The following is a 19065-nucleotide window of genomic DNA, read 5'->3' as shown; positions in this document are numbered from 1 at the left end:
TCTTTGTTGAAGTAAATAAACATTACTGAAAGTTTTCAAAGGGCTTGCAGCAAATTGTTTTTGAGGTAGAACTTTATTTTGAATTTGAAATGAGCACAGATATTGATAACAGGCCTTTAAATTTTTTTTATAATACATGTATGTAAAAATTTTTTTCCTTCAGTACCCCTTTTGATAGCAAACAATAATGTAACAACACTATACTATTGTGTATAAAACAAAACAGACTTTAAGAAAGTTAGGGGCAGGTGTTTATAATTGATTTAAAGGGAAAATTATTATTTTTGTAAAAAGTGATGCACTTAAAATAAAATGGTGCACATTAAAACATATTCTTATTAAGATATTCTTTGGTGTAAAATGCAGCCATTCATTCAACAGGCTGACAACTTTCCACTTGGTATTTGCCTTTGCTTAATTTAGTTTCCGCAGGACAGCTAGTGTGGTAGTCTGCATCTGTTTTTGGCAGGCATAGAAAACTATAAACTCAGACAGTTTTGTCTCAAATACTGCAGCTCACAAGTTACAATCAATTTGATAAAAACAGGCAAGTTTTATGGACTTGCTTTCTGTTGTTCATCCTTGGTCAAGCTTTCAGGTAACAGAGGGTTCTTTCTCTTCCCCTCTTTTGCTGGTTATAAGTACTAATAGCCTTGATAACTAATTCTGAGTCTTGTTTACTCATTTAGCTTCCTTAATTATTGCTGATTGAAATTTGGGGAAATTAATGACAGCATGTCTAGACTTAGTTTTACTTTGATTGTCTATCTATGTGATAACATAGATAGACATATTCTATATTCATCTTTTGATACCACCATACAGAAAGAAGTGAATTCTTTGTTACTATTCTAGTTATGATTTATGGAATTGTAGGGTCCCTCTTAGATAAAATATGAAGCAACTCTTACAGCTTTTGTCAAGTAGAAATTTAGTCTGATTCTCTCAAGGCACTTGTAATCATCATGGATAGAGAATACTAACGCACTTTGCAGTTCTTTATGTTGAAACAATTGAGAACAGTTTTTTATAATTATCAAAATTATTTACCTCCGAAAAGCTTTAACCAGTAGATTAAAGTAAATATGTTAAAATACCAAGTGGTATTTTATACACTGTTCAGTAGCAAACAGTTTTGCGGAGGGAGGGAATAACCACTTTTAAAAATTTATCCTCGGGTGTAAGTGGGTCTTAAGCCGTTTGTTTATTTGTATAGGATATTCTATTAATTATATATGGCCTATCACTCAGTGGTTCTCAGATCCCTGGGAACCAAATTCGTTGGCCTTTGATTTGGTTCTCTGATGGATATAATAATGTAGAACTTGGTTTAGGTTAGAAAGAGAGCTTTGGGTTTACGGAAACCCCTTTGCTGCATTTGCAGAAGGATCTATGGATGAAAATGATCTAAATTGTTAAGAGTGAGTTAGATGAAGAAGCCTGGCTGGTCGCTGCAGCTGTAGTAGCTGTTACGGTAGCAATGTCTACTTTTTGTCGTTAAACTTTTTTCTTTTCCGAAGAGCACAAATCCAGGCAGCAAAATGAAGATGAAATTATCTATGTACTTCACATTTGAAGCATCAGTGGAAATCATTTTCTGATTCAAAGTTATGATCGAAATACAAATAAACATCAAAACACCCCAAAGAAAGACACGAAGGATATGCTTTTTATTCCTAAGTATGTTTCACTAAAAATAAGAAAGAAAACTTTTAATTTTTAAAATGTTTCTAGCTCTTTAAAAACCTGCAGTAAATACTTTACAAGTGGCTAGACACCTTCCCTGGTGGTTTAGTTTATACAAGCAGGAAACTTTCTCTCTTACTCTTTCTCTCTCTCTTTCTTGTTTTCTTTAAACCAACTGACGTAATGCCAAACTTTTCTTTAAAAGAACAGACAGAAGTAATTGGTAGCTTTTAACTTTTAATAATGTTCTGGATTGGTTTTAGTGGCCAAAATGCCATTTAAAAAAAAAAAAAAGTTCAAGTAAGAACGGGCTTGTGGCCTGAGGAAGAAAGGCTCTGTTGATGCAGTTATTTTTATTCTGTTTTTCAATCTGTTATTAAAAATCTTTCCTGCTGAGCCCTGCTGGATTTCTCCAATTGCTCTCTGTGATGGCTGGTGCATTTCAGGTTACCGTAACTTAAACAGTTTTGGGGTTTTGGGGAGAGTGGGTATTTGTGTTGCGTTATTTCTTTCTTATTTGGGGAAAAAAAACCATTTGTTTTTGTTTCATTTGACATGAATTAATTAAGATTATCAATGGCGACAGGTCAATGAATACTTTTATATAAAGAACGCTACACCTGTTAGCAAGAGTCTGAAATGTGGAAGTTTAATTGTGACATTAATCATTTTTATGTGCAGAGGAAGGAAAATAGATGAAACTCTACAAAAATATATTTTTAGATCAAAAGCGTTAATTTTAAGGGTCATTTTGTTTCTGTGGGCCGCCCTTTTTGCTCACAAATTTAGATGATAGTTTTTAACCCTATTATCACACAGTGTTTTTAGTTTCCTTTTTTTTTTTTTTTTTAATAGTCATTTTCTCTCTTCCTGGTCTTGTACAGGCAAACAGAACTTTCTCCAGTTAAGAGATAACTTGGTGATGTTGGTTGACATCAGGGCAACTTCAGAAGCTGGCAAGTAGGAAAATCTTTTCAGAGAGCAAAAAGATTTGTGCCAGTTTTTCCGTCCTTGGAGAAAGACGTTCCACCCAGAAATGGGGCCCTGTGCCCCATTTGGTGAGCCAGAACTGACTATCGACATTTCTGGTAGGAATTGTTCGGAAGGTTTAAATCTTATGGTTACTTGTCTTGGTTTAAATCTTACAGTTACTTGTCTTGGACTTTGCGTTTAACACCAAATTTGTTCTGAGGGTTTTTGTTTTTGTTCTGTTTTCCTTTTACACAGAGTGTGTTTTAGAAATAATATATACTGAAAATTAGGTATCATACAGATACCTTAAAATGTCTTTTAAGGCATTAGTAATTATCATAAAAAGCATTCCGTATATTCAGGGAAGTAGAAGTGTTCCCTGCGTGGAAATTTGATGGTTTTGATTTACCTTACGTTTTTCTCATTTTTTTCTTGTGAGAACTACAGATTTCAGTTCAAATCAGAGGCATTTTTTCTCTGCTAACCACTCCTTTACATAAGGATGTGTCAGGAAAAACTGTAGGAACTTAAGCTATAACTTGTTCGCATCAGCATAGAGAGAGTATCTTAGAGTGAGTCTTGATTTATGTTTTACAAAGTTTTCAAACAGGAATTTCAGGTGATGGGTCTCTCCGTCACTACGTTTTTATTGAATGAATATTGGTTTATTACTGCAAAACTGAGGGAACAGTAATAAAGTTTGGTGAGAAGAGAAAAAAAAAGGAAGAGAGAGGTGTTCAGAGCCGCAGTCCTTTAATATCAGTAGTTTGTTTACTGTTCAGTGGTGGGGAGGGGTTGGAGAGGCTTTGTGGAAGATGATACCAAAAAAAAAAAAAAAAATCCATCAATTGCGCATAGGATCCCCTCCCCTTAAGGTTTACTTAAACAATATGTTTCGGTTTTGCCTCAAGCCATTCCGCACCACTTCTGCTCCAAGAATCCACCACTATCTTGGTTCCTGAGCAATTAAGGATGACCCTTTCTGTTATATAATGAACTGCAGTATTGTTTGAACAAAGGTAATGTATTTTGATTTGTGTGATATTCTGGTAACTAGTAGTAGGATGTCTGTAGTATGAGAGGAAATCTAGCATTGTGAATGCTTGCAAATGGTTGATGTATCCACGGTATGTTTAAATTACTGCTGATATGTGTGCAGCGCTATTGCAGGTATGTGTTATGTATGTAGTATTTGTGGATGGACGATATGTAGATACACCTTGATGGTGGAATCCACTTTGCTAAACAATTAATTCTACGCTTTAAAACATAAATCTTTTAAGGAGCTACATGACCTACTTTATAAAGTCTCAAAGTTTGAAATGCGTTTGGAGTTTAAGCATAATGAAGCCATCATGATCATAATACTTATACCTACGCTGAATTTACTAAGAAATTTAAGAAATGACAAAAAAAACTGTACATCAAAATGCCGCCTTGCAGTGTATTCTGAGAAATGCTTCTGCAGATAATTTTTTTAAATCACAAATTTCTGTTGAGAGGAGCAGTTAAGTGACAGTGCTGTTTCTGAATATATCTTTTTAATGGATAGCACTTTATAGTTTACGATTCTATCATCTTAAAACGTTATGTAGAAATAATATGGAACATGTAAAGACTTTGTACTATGATCCAAAGCGTTTATCCCTAGGGTGAGGGATTCTGTGCGTCACCCAAATGTGATGCTATTTGCCAGGCTTGTAATACTGGTTTGAGGGTTGCTGTGTGTCCTATTTCATCAAGCAACACAATACAGCAACTTTGGTATCTAGGTAATTGACAGTCAAAATACGTTCTGGAAAATACTTTTAATTAAGTCAGAAGTTAACTATATATTCAGTTTATTTAACATGAATAAACAAGTGACTCACTGTCAGCTATTTAAGCCTTCTATTATAGACAGTGTTAGAGGGAAATATACAAGTGCCCATAGTTTATTTTCTGATTCTTTTTTCCTTTATTTAATGGGAGCACGTTTCTCTTTTTTGCATTTATAATTTCTTTATGTTAATTATTTGTATCCATGATAGTGAGTAGTATGGTATTATAAAGAATAATAAACATATTCATATTTCCTAATGTATATGTCCCAAGCTTGAAAAAGGATTAATATTACATTATTAAATTATTAGAGTAACCAAGAATGAACCCAGTAGAGGATGATAGATATACCACAACTGCTATTTAGACATTAAATGTATTTTAGCTGTAGAAAAAGGAGAGGAAAAAAGATTTTTGCCTCAAAATTTTTTTTCACTTGTAGAATTTATGAAACTTACAAATCAAACATTTTTTACTATAACGTGTTTCTTGCTTAGATTCTACAATATGACTTTCAGTGAATCCTTGTGAATCAGTATTTCTGTTTCGCCTTATAGAAGCATGTATTATATCTGAGATCAGATACAGCTATAAATAGTGTAAATCTATACGGCAGACGCTAGTTTGTGGAATCTAATTTCTCTATTACATGATACACTTCATGTGTAAAGGGATCAAGCATTACTAATCTATTTTAGCTTTATTGTTTTCTCTGAGCTATGCACAAGTGTAGCATATGAATTAGTGGCTTCATATGAACTATGTACATGTACATGCCCATGTCTGTATTTTCACTCATATAGAATGTTTTCGCATTACAGGCACCGAATGGAATTTTAACATAATACATATTTTTTTTGAAATGACTTTAGTCTTTGTAATATCCATTTTAATTACTTAATGCATCCCAACACCTATCTGAGGATTAATTTAATTAGAATTTTGGTTCTGAAATGAGAGTGAGAGTGGCAAAACAAATTAAAACCAACTTCTACTTGTGACTTCTTTGTGATGTCAGTATCCACACATCTTTAGCTCTGAAAGATGTAGAAAGAAATACATCAGCCTGTTTTTTCTTTCAATACTATTAAGTAGCTCCGAACATATAAAAGTTCTTAAAAGAGATTTTGGCATTTGTTTCTGCTTTACTTTTTGATACCATTAAATATTTTTGAGAAGAGAATCTAGCTCGTTTTAATTTTTTAAAATACCATTCAACTGATGGAAGTTAAGACTGGTCATATATATATGTGTATATATATATATATATATATATAAAAAACTTTTAATCGAGGCCCATGTTATTAAATTTTCTCAATACATATTAGTCTGATTGTTAAATAATTAATAGCTCTTCACCAGTTATTTATAGATATATCTTTGAGATTGTTTAAAATCATATATTTTTCTGTATTTGGCTGCTAAATTTTTATGTTAATAAATTGATTAAATTATAAATTGAAAAAACACAAACGATTATGTTTAATACTGCCTTTAACTTATTTTTGGAAGTATTTTTTTAAAGATTATTGCAAATTTTACTCCTCAGGTTTGCCAACTTAGGTACGTTTTAGAAGCTAACTTTAGGTACAAGTGGCCAGTGTAAGCAGTAACACATTTAAGTAATGAGTAATATGAAACCTCATTTTTCCTGTAATTTACAAGCAGATAGTAAGGAGATGTTTCTCTTTTGTATTTAGAATGAATTTGCATTACATTCATTGGATGCAAGATGTGGTACATTACTTTAAGAAGCTTGCTGTCATCTAAACCTCAATTACAATAAACTCTTTATTTTACTCTCTGTCCCATCACTGTTTATTCTACTTTTAAATGTCTCATTCTTAAGACAATTTATGTTGTTGAAAGAGTGTCCTCATTATTTACATTTTACTTTTCCTTTGTACTTTGATAAGCTTTAAATAAGAAAGCTGTCACTCAAGATTTCAGGCCAGTAGTAAAAATCATAAAGTACACATTTTATGTGTAAATGTTTGTGTGTGATCTTGCATGTTCACTTTGTCAAAACATTCAACTCTTTAGCATTCCCCATATTTGTGTACACTCTGTACACACCTGTCTTGTACTTTTTACTCCCAGGATAGTTCAGTGTTCATTGTTAACATTTAATTATGTGTATACATGCTTGTCTCACTCCCTGAATAATTCCATTGGCAGTAATAAAAATTAAAAAGTGAGACCAGTGATGATTAGAAATGGAAAATAGGGGGGTAGATATGAGCATAAGCAGATTTCCCTCCTTTTTGTTTTTCCCATTTTCGGTTCCTAGTTAAAAAGATTTATGTATGTGTATCTGAACAGAAGAGGGATTTGGATACCGCACAATCCATTATAACATAAGGAACTGTTGCTGTGTATGGCTTTACTTATTTATATATTTTTGACATGGAAAACTCTGACCTCTTTGTCTGTGGTACTTGGGAATTTTAGATAAACCCCACTGGGGTCCCACTCATCAGTTCTGGCTTTGCGTGACAAAAAGCATCCTCCAGCTTCTGGTGTGCTACTGTGCTGTTTCCCTTCAGGAGTGGAAGCCCTGTAAGTTAATTTGGCATTTGAAAGCACAGCTAGAATTTTTCCTTTTTGAAAATCCTCTGGATGGTTTTCAGAGGAGTAAGCAGAGATCATGGGCAGCGTGATGTTGTTCATCTCAGGATGCTAAAGAAAATTATGCTGAGAGCAAGCATGCTTCCTCTGGGTTATTCTGCCATGCTTTAGTACCTTTTTTTTTTCCTCTTTGGGATCTAATATTTCAGGTTTTGGAGGAGGGAGGATTTCTCCTTTCAGTGGAAAAATGTGCCAGCTCTAGGATTTGTACTTCCATTTCTTTATAATATTTATATTTTTAGGGAGAGAGGCATGAGAAGAAGAACTTCTATACTGTAAAATAATAATTTGATTTTATTGTTTGCTCTTGAGCAGCCCTTTGCCATTCCATTTCTATGAGGAAATGCATCCAATGAAATTAAATAAAGTTGTGGTATAATTTTGCAACAATTCTAAGCACCAACTGTGACATATTTCTGGCAAAAAAATTAAGGCAATTTTAGATACTCAGTGCTTCCACCAAACTCTGTATTCCAAGTTTATAAATATGAATTTGATCGTTTGATCACGGATGATGCTTGAAATGAACGTATCTTGATTCAGGGAAGAGAGTACTTAAATTATGCTCACCATCAATGTGCTTTAGATTTGCGAGAAATAGAATGCCAAGCATCATGCTTTCAGCCCTTTGAGATCTTTAGGAAAGAGTTTTACTTGTTTATGGTAGCTTATATTCAATAACATCGAGCACAGACTGTTTATCATATTTGTGCCTTGAGCTGTAGTGAAGTTCAGTAAATGATTGTATTTCCATCAAGGTTTGGGGAGTAATGAACGCTTAGTAGCCATCTGCCATGGATGGTTCTGAGGTTTGGAATTTGTAACTGATTTTTAGGAGCTACGGCGTAAGTCTAAAATAGGTGGAAATACTCAGTGATCTCCTTTTATAAAAGTTAGTTCTGTCTTTAACGTCTAGGAAAATATAGCGGTGAATATTTGCTTTTTGTGTGTTTTGTCTCCAAGCAGAGGAAACTGACAGTTTTATGTTTTAAGTGCCGAAAGTTGTTCTTGGCCATGCACCCCCTAAGTTAATCACTGAGATGTTAACTTGATTTTCTGTCTTTAAAAAGTTTTTCAAATTTTAAAGCACAGTACGCTTCCATTATTTCCAAATTGACATCCTGTGTTCTGGATTGGTTTTTAGAGAAATGTTCTCCAAATTCTCTTGAATTGCTTTAAGTCCATTGATTTTGAAATACTGAGTTTTGCTTTTTTAAGCTTTTCAGAAAGGAGAGGAAATACTTCATCCTTTGAGACTTTTCTTATTGTAGAACCCTTTTTATCTCCCATAAAATTCAAATTAATTTTGCATTCATTTTTTTATTCTTGTGTGTGTGTTATCTTTTCAGAAACTCATTTTGAGGCATCAGAAATTGATTAGTGATTTGAGCTTCCCTTCCATACCTACCTGTGATAAGATATTTTGGTCATTTCTAAGCAGTCACTACGGAGAAATCCTTTCTTATGTCGTTTGCAGAGTTTTATTTTTACTTCAAACAAGAGTGGTATTCGAAAAGCATATATTTATTCCTTGAGGTTAATTGCAAAAATTATGAACAGTATAAAATAACATGACATTTAGTTGTTTCTCATTTACGTCTGAGGCAATTCGTATCTAAAAATTTGATTGAAGGAAAAAGAAAAAAAATTTCAACCAGCTTTGAAATCAGTGTAAGATAGTCCTACGGAATTTTCCAAAATTAGTAAGAAAATGTGAAATATTTTCAATGCACAGGGTTAAAATTAAACTGCATATATAGTGGATACTTCAACCTGACATATTTTACTGTAGAACTGTTTTAGTATAAAGAAAAATTCCTCTGGTTTTGCCTGTATTTTACTTTTTTGCAAACTGCTTTGCTTAAAATGATTGGCATCCTTAAATTATAGTTTTGTGTAAAACAAATAAGGCTGCTACTCTAAAGAAGCAGCGGCTCTGCACATTCATCTTAAAGACTATTTTGAAATATTTTCATTTGGAACAAGTGCATCAAGCCCTAAATAAATAGGTACCAAATTGCAAACTAGTATCCCAAACACATCACCCAGCTATTCACTGAAAGTGGGACTGGCTCTGAGAAAGCACATTATTTCCATTCGCAGTGTAGTGTTTTTAACAGCATTTTGGTGTCTCCACTGGTAGAAACGTGGACATTTCAACCAACCACCTCCTTGTTTGGTTCCCGTGATGTCAGGTGAACATTTTGCCAGAACTTTTGGTCCGGTGTAATCAAACCGTGTTGTGGAATTAGGCTAATATGATGATTTCAGATCATGTTTAATGTGTTATTTTGAAAAGATATTTTTTAAAAATTCACCTATTTGTAATATAATGGAACAGCCTGGGCAGTGTTTTTAGATTTGATTCCAAGCCTCTAGCCACAGATCAAGAAGGACAAAATTCCACAGATATTTCTTCTTTTCCTAATGTAGGAGAAAATGGGGCTTATTTGCATAAACACTTTTGTAGAAATAGTTGGTCAACTTTATTTCGACCAAAGATGATTGTATAAAATTGAAGCAAACTTACTGAGCCTGACAATATTGTGCATTTTAGTTCCTTAGGTAACATGGGTAAAACCATGTACAAAAGGAAACTAAGAAAAGAATAAATTTCATCTCCTGTTGGAGGTTAGATGTAGAGTGAACTGCTTAGTCTCTGAATTTTCTTAGCTCTGTGCCCCATTTCCTTGGCTGGTGGGTACATTTCATCATGTGCATGAGTGTACAGTGTTCTGCTTCCTGCATACATGTGCACATGTGGATCTATTCTTAAGAGTCTTTTAACACTTTTTTGTTGAGGAAAAGCAGACCGTGGCCAAGGAAACACTTCTTTCCTCAGTGGCTGAACTTTCCTTGAATGGTCAGTTTTGTATCTGCTGCTCAAGTTTAAATTTTGTTTCTTTGTTCTTCTTTAATTCAGGTATTGTTCAGAGTGACCATAGGATCCTGTTTTATTTTGAGTGATAGAAGGGGCATGACCTCTATCCATTTGAGCAGACTCATCTTATTTTACAAAGGAGAAAAGTGACAACTGAATTTCCCATGATCACACAGCTAGTTAAATAAAGGACTGAACTAGAATTCGTGTCTGGTCACCATCCTCATTTATATCTATAACACGAAATAATTTTGACATTTGTTGAGGAAATCTGCCTGATATTTGCTATTCATTCATCTTTATTTTTCCTTTTGTAGATGGATGGGAGAATAGAATTAGAATATCACTTAGTATGCATTGGGGAATTGATGATCATATAATAAGTCAGTTGGTATATTCCATATTATTTCTCTATCAATATCTTATGAAGATATGGGAATCAAATATTTAGTCTAGAAGTTACCCTGGAAGCTGAAAAAGTTACTGCAGAAAATCTAGGCTTAATGTCTCTTTCACACACCTGAGCAATAGATGCCTCTTTGGGTTCATATACATAAAATCCAGTTGGTCTGAAGAATTGGTTATAAAATGATCATTAATAAGAATTTAACTTTGTATTATTATTCTCCTTTTAACTTAAAATGCCTCCAACATTTATCTATTTTGAGACCAGTTTAAAAAAAAGCAATCCATTTGAATTAAGGATTTTTTTTACCTTCCAAGAAACTGAGAAACTGGACTTTTCTTTACTCGTAACACCCATAAGCCCCTTGGCAGGTTGAAAACTACAGACAGTATCTGTGAGATTAGGCCTGAAATGTGCAATAAGTTATTAAGATGTGGTTGAGAAACCATTCGTGGCATTTTACATAGACTCCTCAGCATTTATAAAAACAAATCAACAAAAGAATAATGAAGGAACCTCATTTATTTTAAATGCTTTTCTTATCCTGTCTTTTGAATGATAAATTTCAACCTACATGTAGTGAAAATGAACTATTTTAAAATATAAATTTAATCTATATTTTTTAGCATTTCTTTAACATTCCATTTTTATCTATGACGCCACTGTACACTATGGATGCAATTGACATTTCTTTATTGGTTGTAGTTAAGCTAATTTTAATCATTTAATCTATTGCATTGGAAAAACGGGAAAAAATTCTGTCTTTTTAGACATCTGAGGTATTTCATGTAAATTTCTTGTTTCTTTTTAGCTTTCAGTCCTCATAGCTATATTATATAATTTAAAATGTTAATGCAGCTCCCCCATCAGTGAAATTTGTGATTTATAACCCCCCCCCGCCATGCCACCATTTCCATTTCTGTTTTGAAGAATTGTGGTGAATGCCATGCAGAAGGGTATTGGACCCAAGACATCCCCAAACTCTTTCAAAAGACAGCTTCAGAAGTGGCTTTGGAAAGCAGGAGGAGGTGTGTCCACCGCTGAAATGGGCTGGTTTGGTCCAGGGTCTGTATTTGAACCCGCATGTTCAGTTGCAAGGTGAAGATACCTGTTGGTTTGGCTTTTGTTTGTCTGGGTTTTCCTCTGTTTCTTAGCCAGAGGGCAGACTTTTTTTTTTTTTGTCCTTTAAATATGGTTGTTTTGTTTCTTCAATGTTTCTTTCAGGTGAAAACACTTTATAAATGGCTGGATAGTTATTCCTGTAAAAGGATATAGTTTGCTTATGGAAGATTATCATATTCAGTTAGTTAGAGAGGAATGGAATGATCTTTAACATTAAAAAGCAGTTCTTCCAAAATGGATTAAGGAACCATTTTGACTATTAGGCTGATCATCCTACAGAGCGAACATCTCTTTCTTGGTGTAGTGAGCATACTATACAGAGCAAGGCTGAAAACTTCCATTATCATTATATAAATATCTTGGATTTTTCCCCTTCTCTTCCTCTGGCTATTATTTCTTTATATATGTTTTTCTTTTTACTTTTTTTTTTTTTTTTTGCCCCGGCTGTAAATTACAGTTTAACATCCAATGTATACCTAATCGAACCATAAGAAACACTATCAGTGCCTGTCTCGCCCTAGTCTGTCTTTTTATTTATTTATTTATTTTATCTATTTATTTTTGGCTGCGTTGGGTCTCCGTTGCTGCACAGGGCTTTCTCTAGTTGCAGCGAGTGGGGGCTACTCTTCGTTGCGGTGTGCGGGCTTCTCATTGCGGTGGCTTCTCTTGTGGAGCACAGGCTCTAGGCGCATGGGCTTCAGTAGTTGTAGCACGCGGGCTCAGTAGTTGTGGCACGTGGGCCCTAGAGCACATGGGCTTCAGTAGTTGTGGCACGTGGGCTCAGTTGTCGTGGCTCGTGGGCTCTAGAGCGCAGGCTCAGTAGTTGCGGTGCACGGGCTTAGTTGCTCCGCGGCATGTGGGATCTTCCCGGACCAGGGCTTCAACCCGTGTCCCCTGCATCGGCAGGTGGATTCTCAACCACTGCGCCACCAGGGAAGCCCTCGCCCTAGTCTTTCTTAATGATTTTCTTAATGTTATTTTGGAATTTATTTTTCTACTTGATTCTTTCCCTTATATTCCAGCTATCTGTTTTTCTCCTTTGACTTTAGGAGAGTGGAACTTTATCCTGTATTCTTGGCATTGCAGATCAAAATAAATTTAAAGTGGTTCTTACTCTGAGCTTTGTTTATCAGAAAGTACTTTTTTGTTGGCTTTTAAGACAGATCAAATCCAGATAAGGTTTAAATGAGTTTTTTGTATTTCATTTTTTCTTTCCACTTATTAAGGGATTTGCTTTCCTGATAAATCAGTATACATTTAATTTTATTTTATTCCCCCTGAATCAAAACTATTCTCCCTGAATATATTCACTTACTTTTGGTAAACGCCTTCTCAAACAACTCTAAACCATTTTATACTTGTTCTCACAGCACGTATTTGTGAACAAAAACTATCCTGGATGTTTTATAGAAGATAGTTAAATGGCATTTATCTTCTGCTCTTTTGGATTATAATCCAATTGCAGTTCTTGGAATCTAGGAAAAGTTCAGTTGCAATTGTATAGTTAATGTATGGTTACTGAAGCTGAGAGATAGGTTATGGTTCAAGCACTGTACTGACTTTAGGTAACAGTCGGCAAATAATGAAGATAGTTCCCTTGACAGTTTAGAAAAACACAAGGTAAAATGAAACAAAAGGCTACTTTTTATTTATTTCCAGATGGATTCCATCTTGTACTTGGCAGCACAAAGTCAAAATGCTGCTCTTTGAGGTTTATTAATTAGAATGTTTCTAAGCCAGATATGGAATCCCATCTCCTTTTTCAGATAAAAGGTAAACATACTCATATATAAAAATCACTTTAGAGGGGGAAAAAATTGAAAGCCTGAATCTGGGGCTCTTTTCATGTACATCTCCATGACTCCTCCATTTGTGGACACTGCTATATTGAGGGCACCAGTGGCCTCATGGCAGCCAAGCCCAATGGTCTTTCCATCCGACTGCACCACTTAAATGAATTGGATGCTGCCAACCACTCTCTTGAGTATCTCCCTTGGCTTGGCCTCCGAGGCACTGAATCCCTGCTACACTCGTTCTAGTCTGTGCTTGACTTTCCTCTTAATCTCTGCAATTTTCCTTGAGGATTATATGCTTTCACCTTTTGATCTGAATGAAATCATTCCAGTGCCTTATCTCTAGACCCAAGTTGACTCTGAGTTTGGGTTTATCAACTGTTTATCATCATTAGCTTGGCATGCGCGACCCTAAACTCTGCTCCCAGTTTACCAGTTCCATCTTTACAGTACCATGTGTTCTATCCTTAAAGTAGTATTGAGTTCCAGAACATGGCCAAACCTACCTTCCTTCATGTTCTGCCCTCTCTGAAATGCCTTTCTTTCAGCCAGGCTTAACTATAGGAATTCTACCTATTCCTCAGATGTTGACTTTTGTATTGCTTCTTCCTGAAGCCTTTCCATTTCCACTCATTTAGATTTAAACATCCTTGCCCTGTGCTCTCACTTATTTATGGCTTTAGTATAGCCCATACCAGAATCCACTTGGCGTTGCAAGTGTGAGGAGAGTAAAAGCATACGCAATTTCTGTTCTTTTTACAACGCCTTGGATACAGTGGGTTCTCAAACACGTTGTATTACATTGGCACTTAGGAGAAGTACACTTTGGCCAGAAGAGCATAAGACTTTTAGGGGTTGAGAAAATTGTGAAATTGGATTGTCAGGTTTCAGAGAGGAAAAGGATTATCTGATGTTGCATACTTGATAGACATCTTTTGAAGTCTGCCCTAATGTATTGTTCCTGAAGTGTCATACTGCTGGTTACAACTTACGTTGTATTTTGCACTGTGGTTTCAAATTCTGTCTTTTACTGATTAATGTCCTTGAACCAAGTGTGACGGGGTCAGTGAAACCGAGGCAAAGGGAGGCCCAAATACATTTGTGAACCGTAAAAAAATGAAAACCCACACCACCTTGTTGCACTTTATTGATATTACAGTTGAGGTACCACAAAGTAATCAAAGATGCAAATTGATGAATGATGTACCCTTAAAATATGAGGGATAACAATATTAGCCTCTACGGTCATGAGTCGGGAATGTATGGTTTTAACTTCCATTTGTTGAATATTTGTCAGCCAGATGTTGTGTTCTGATATTTGTGGTTTATGTATTGGCTTCATGGTGAAAGTTACCTGTAAGTGGTTGATACTTGGATGCTAAGTGGGCAAGGATGATTAGACCTTCAGAAGATCTAACGAGGGTATTGATGAGTAGGGCTTGTCAGGAGCTGAGCAGAGCCATAAGTAAGGCTGCTTTGGGAAGTTCAGGTTTATGGCAGTGAGAGGATATTGAACCCCTCTTTTCTCTTTTTATTTATTTATTTATTTATTTATTTATTTATGGCTGCATTGGGTCTTCGTTGCTGTTTGCGATCTCTCTCTAGTTGCAGAGAGCAGGGGCCACTCCTCATTGTGGTACGCAGGCTTCTCATCACGGTGGCCTCTCTTGTTGCGGAGCATGGGCTCCAGTTGCGTGGGCTCTAGTAGTTGTGGCCCACGGGCCCAGTTGCTCCGCGGCATATGGGATCTTCCCGGACCAGGGATCGAACCCGTGTCCCCTGCATTGGCAGGCAGATTCCCAACCACTGCGCCTCCAGGGAAGCCCCTCTTTGCTCTTTTTAATATACACGTCTCCTTTAGAGATGGCCAATAAAGTGATAACGAAATAATAGCTGCTGAGACATTTCTCATGTTGAAATAAGAGTGTCTGAGACTTCTTTGAATACTTGAGTTTTACTAATCACTTTAATTTCATCTTAAAAGCCAAGGAACAAGTTCTGAAGCTTTTTTTTATATATATAAGACCATACCCTTGGCCTTCTGTCTGTAGTTTTTTCTTTTTTAAACTAAAAAACTTGCTTTTATGCGAGAATTGGGAAGTCCCTTTGATTTCATGTGTGAATCTGTTAAGCACTTAAATATTCTTTTAAGCAGCTTTGGGAAAGTATTAAGACTTGCTATTATTGTGTATTCCCAAATCTGCATGGACCTGGAGCCAGGAAGGCGAAATCAAGGAGAGGATCTATTTGATGAATTTCTTTACTTCTTGGACAGCTCATTACTTGTAGGACTGGTATTTGTCTATTTCTTCCATAATAACAAAACATTCCAAAGCTTCCTAGAAACCGTAGCTAATTGCATCTTTCAAACATAGTTTTCTGATGTCACCTTGTGTCTATCAGCAACTTTAAAAATCTTTTTGAAGGAGATAGTTGGAGATTTAAAAGTAATATCTGTCTGAGATTTACAAAGTATTTAGGTGACAGGAGAAAGCGTTTCCTCGAAGAGTACACTCTAGTTGATGAGTAGGGGCTTTTAAATCTTCTGTACTTTTCCACAACTGAAGGGGTGCATACTTTTGGTTGAAAGTGAGTAGGCGAAACTTAGTCCTGCTGTTCTGGTAGTCTTGGTGGTTTAGAAATCTCTTTATTGCAGTTTTATAATCCCTGACATGACTGTCCAGCTCTCGTGTCTGCTAAATACAGAAATAGAGGAAGGAAATGTATGTTTTGGCTCCATTAAAATGGAGCTTATCAGACTGTATGTAGGAGGAGTGGACTTTGTGGAAGATGCCTCTGTTTGCCAGCTGGATAGCATGTGCACTGGGCGAGTTTCCTGTCTGCTAAAGCTGTGTGCTGCCCTTTAATGATGGGAGGGAGCACAGTATTAAATGGGTCGTAGTGTTTTTACTTGTGAAAATCAGGGTGCAGAGGGAATGCAGACTTTGCCCAGAGGCTGGCCACAGTTTGCGTAGAAACGAGTGACTCGAATGTGCAACTGATTTGGCAGGTGCGTGGCGAGCACTGATCACTAAAAAAGAAACGAGAGCCACCACCGGCCACAGGTGAGCTAGCTTTTGCAGGGGAAAGGCTGCATCCCAAGAGGTTAGTTTTCCATTAGGGGCCACCTGCAAATGATGATAATGGTTCACAGTTGTCGAGCACTGCTGGAGTGGCTTGTCTCCACTTGAGACAGGAACTGCTGTCATCCCCATTTCTCAGGGAAGTTTAATCAATTGCTTAGGCTACAACAGGGAGCAGTCACAGCATCAGGATTTGAACCCAGGCAGTCTAGCTGGAGCGCTCAGGCTTGGTCAGTTCTACTTTATTTCTCATCTGCGGTGAGCACGGATTTGAGATGCTGTATGTTCCGGGGGTTTCAAACACTAGGTGACTGTCATATCAGCAGTGTTCCATTCGGCTTTCTACTTAAGCCCTAATCTACCTTTGTTTATTGTCTGAGAGATAAAACCATCGCCTTTCTATATAAGACATTTTAAGTCTGGATTTCGTCATAATTCATGTTCAACTTGCATTCTTTCTATAACGATAGCTGTAATCTCCCGTTAAAAAATCTATATTAGTCTAAGTGACTGCCTCTTCTTGGCTCCATTACAGCAAAAAGGCTGTGATCAGCAAACTCTTGTAGGGGGAAGTTGTTGATTGACGTGGGGCTGTGGTGCTGTCCTGGAAATCCTCTGGGCTTTGTGTTTCTTAAATTATTTGCACTCCTGGGTAACTGCCCCTGCACCAGATGGGGTCTTGACAGCGTGGCTTTCTGGCTCGGCTTCTGTTTGTTACAAACACATAAAAAGCAAAGGTTGGATTGGGTGAGACAAATAAACAAACAAAACCTTTCGTCATCTAAATATCAGCCGATTTGTCTCTGTTGGATTAATAAAAAAAAAAGTAATTTATATTTTATGAATGAGCTTTAAAGCCCCAGTGTGTTTTAGTGGTTAGTACGGTCCCAGAATTAGAAGCCAAGAGTAAAACTGTCTTCTTATTTTGAAGGAGAACTAAAAAAATCAGAACCGCAGATCAGTAACAAGAATAGGATTCCATTTTCTTGCAAGGGCTTCTCAAGAAGCTCGAGTCAGAGTGAATCGCTGGTGTCTGGGAAGGAGGCTGCTTACTGTCAGGGGCCCTGCCTTTGAAGCTGCAGCGACCGACCCGAGCTTTGGGTGTGTCGGTGGCGCTCGCTGTCCCCTGCGCCCCGGGGCCGCTGCAGCCACGCGTGCTCTCCACCGGGCTGTGGGCGTGTAGTCGCAGGAAGTCCTACGGAAGCAGCCGCGCTCGCCGTCCGGCTTCCTCGCCCGCTTCCCGGTGCGCGGAGCTCCCCGCCGCGCCGCTTCCCCATCGCCCTCCCTGCGCCCTGACTGCACGGGGACCCGCGTCCTGCCCGCCCGCCGCCCGCCGCCCGCCGCCCGCCCGGCCTTCCTCGCGTTCCTCCTCGTGCATCTCCCGCTTCCTTGCCCTTCTCCGCACTTTCCAACTTGCTTTCCTCTCTCCACGAACTCTTTCTCCTATCTGGGTTTCTCCTTTGCTTCCTCTTCTTCTGCTGCCCCTCTTGGATGTGACGCTCACATTTCACTTGCTTCTGCCTGCCGATCCCCAGATGGGTTTTTCAAACCCTCACTCCGCTTTAGATCTTCGGATTCACCTGTGATCAGTGTACCTGTGCAATTGACATGGAGAGACAGTCGCCAGTGGAGATAACTGAAGTTCTCGTTTTTCATGAGTTGAAAAAAAAAGAAAACGATTATGAGCCTTTCAATCAGTTACATACTTTCTCATACAGAGTTTTCAAGGAGCTGCTTAAACCTCTGTTTAAGCATACTCATTTTGAAGTATGTGTACTTACACAGACCTTCTCGAGTAGATGGAGGGATTGGATCTCCTGTATTCTCAGTCAGAAAGCTATGAATAAAATGCACACAAGAAAGTCATATGCACCAAATCACAATTCAGGTTATAATTTAGTAGTCTTCATAAGCACATGAAGCCTTTTTGGAGTGCCAGAGGCTTCTGTTTTATTTTTGGTGTTCTGGGAATTGAGGCCTTTATATTTTTCTTGAATTACAAATTTGGAGACAGTTGCTCTACATGGATCCCTATCAAGTTTTATCCCTCTCTACATTATCAAGTTTATTTTTAAATTAATTCTTTTTCGGGCCATGCTTTTTATATCCTTTCTGTTTCCTTTTCTGGAAGCCCCTATTATTATGGCCATATCATGAAACATCAGTACTTTTAGTAAACTTGCTCTTAAATTCCCTACTGGAAGAGATATTTAGTAAGGATTGAACTTTATTGATTCATATAATTTATATCCATTTGCTTTATTTTTGCCTTGATGGTTCCAGTATGCCTGCCATGAAGAAAATAGTTGATATATAGCTGGATCTGAGGGGTCCATTTTAACTTGTAGATGATAGGATTTCTATCTTGATGCCTTGGTTAATTTTAAAATTTTTTTAAAAAAAGGAAACTTAGATCCTCCTTTTTAACTTGTAACAAATTAACTTCTAGTATTGAGTTCCATAGGGAGAGTAATGTAAGTTGATATCGTAAATTGATTTCATAAGACAGTATGGAACTCAAGATGTTTGAAAAAAAGTTGACCCTTAAATATGTGAAGTGATTTTAATACAACACATCTTTTAAAAGTCATACGTCACAAAGAAAATGATAATCTTATGATAAAAATGTCAACACCTACTAAACCCAATTATTAGTAGGCCCTGTTCTGTCCT

The 19065-nt window shown here is 36.8% G+C and overlaps 1 protein-coding gene across 6 annotated transcripts in view; it reads left to right on the top strand.

The window, feature by feature from the left end:
- TRPS1 (transcriptional repressor GATA binding 1) overlaps positions 1-19065 on the top strand; it is a 370691-nt gene that overhangs the window by 121740 nt on the left and 229886 nt on the right. Inside the window, exon 2 of one of the 6 annotated variants that reach the window (XM_049700470.1) lies at positions 11325-11422. The exons of the other annotated variants lie outside the window; for them this stretch is intronic. The gene's annotated coding sequence lies outside the window, so the exon portion shown is untranslated. The remainder of the gene's footprint in view (positions 1-11324; positions 11423-19065) is intronic. 6 annotated transcript variants of the gene reach the window in all.

This window comes from Orcinus orca, chromosome 17, assembly GCF_937001465.1.
Source record: "Orcinus orca chromosome 17, mOrcOrc1.1, whole genome shotgun sequence".
NCBI lineage: Eukaryota > Metazoa > Chordata > Mammalia > Artiodactyla > Delphinidae > Orcinus > Orcinus orca.
The sequence above is the reverse complement of the archived record's forward strand: the minus strand, read 5'-3'. Positions and strand labels throughout refer to the sequence as shown.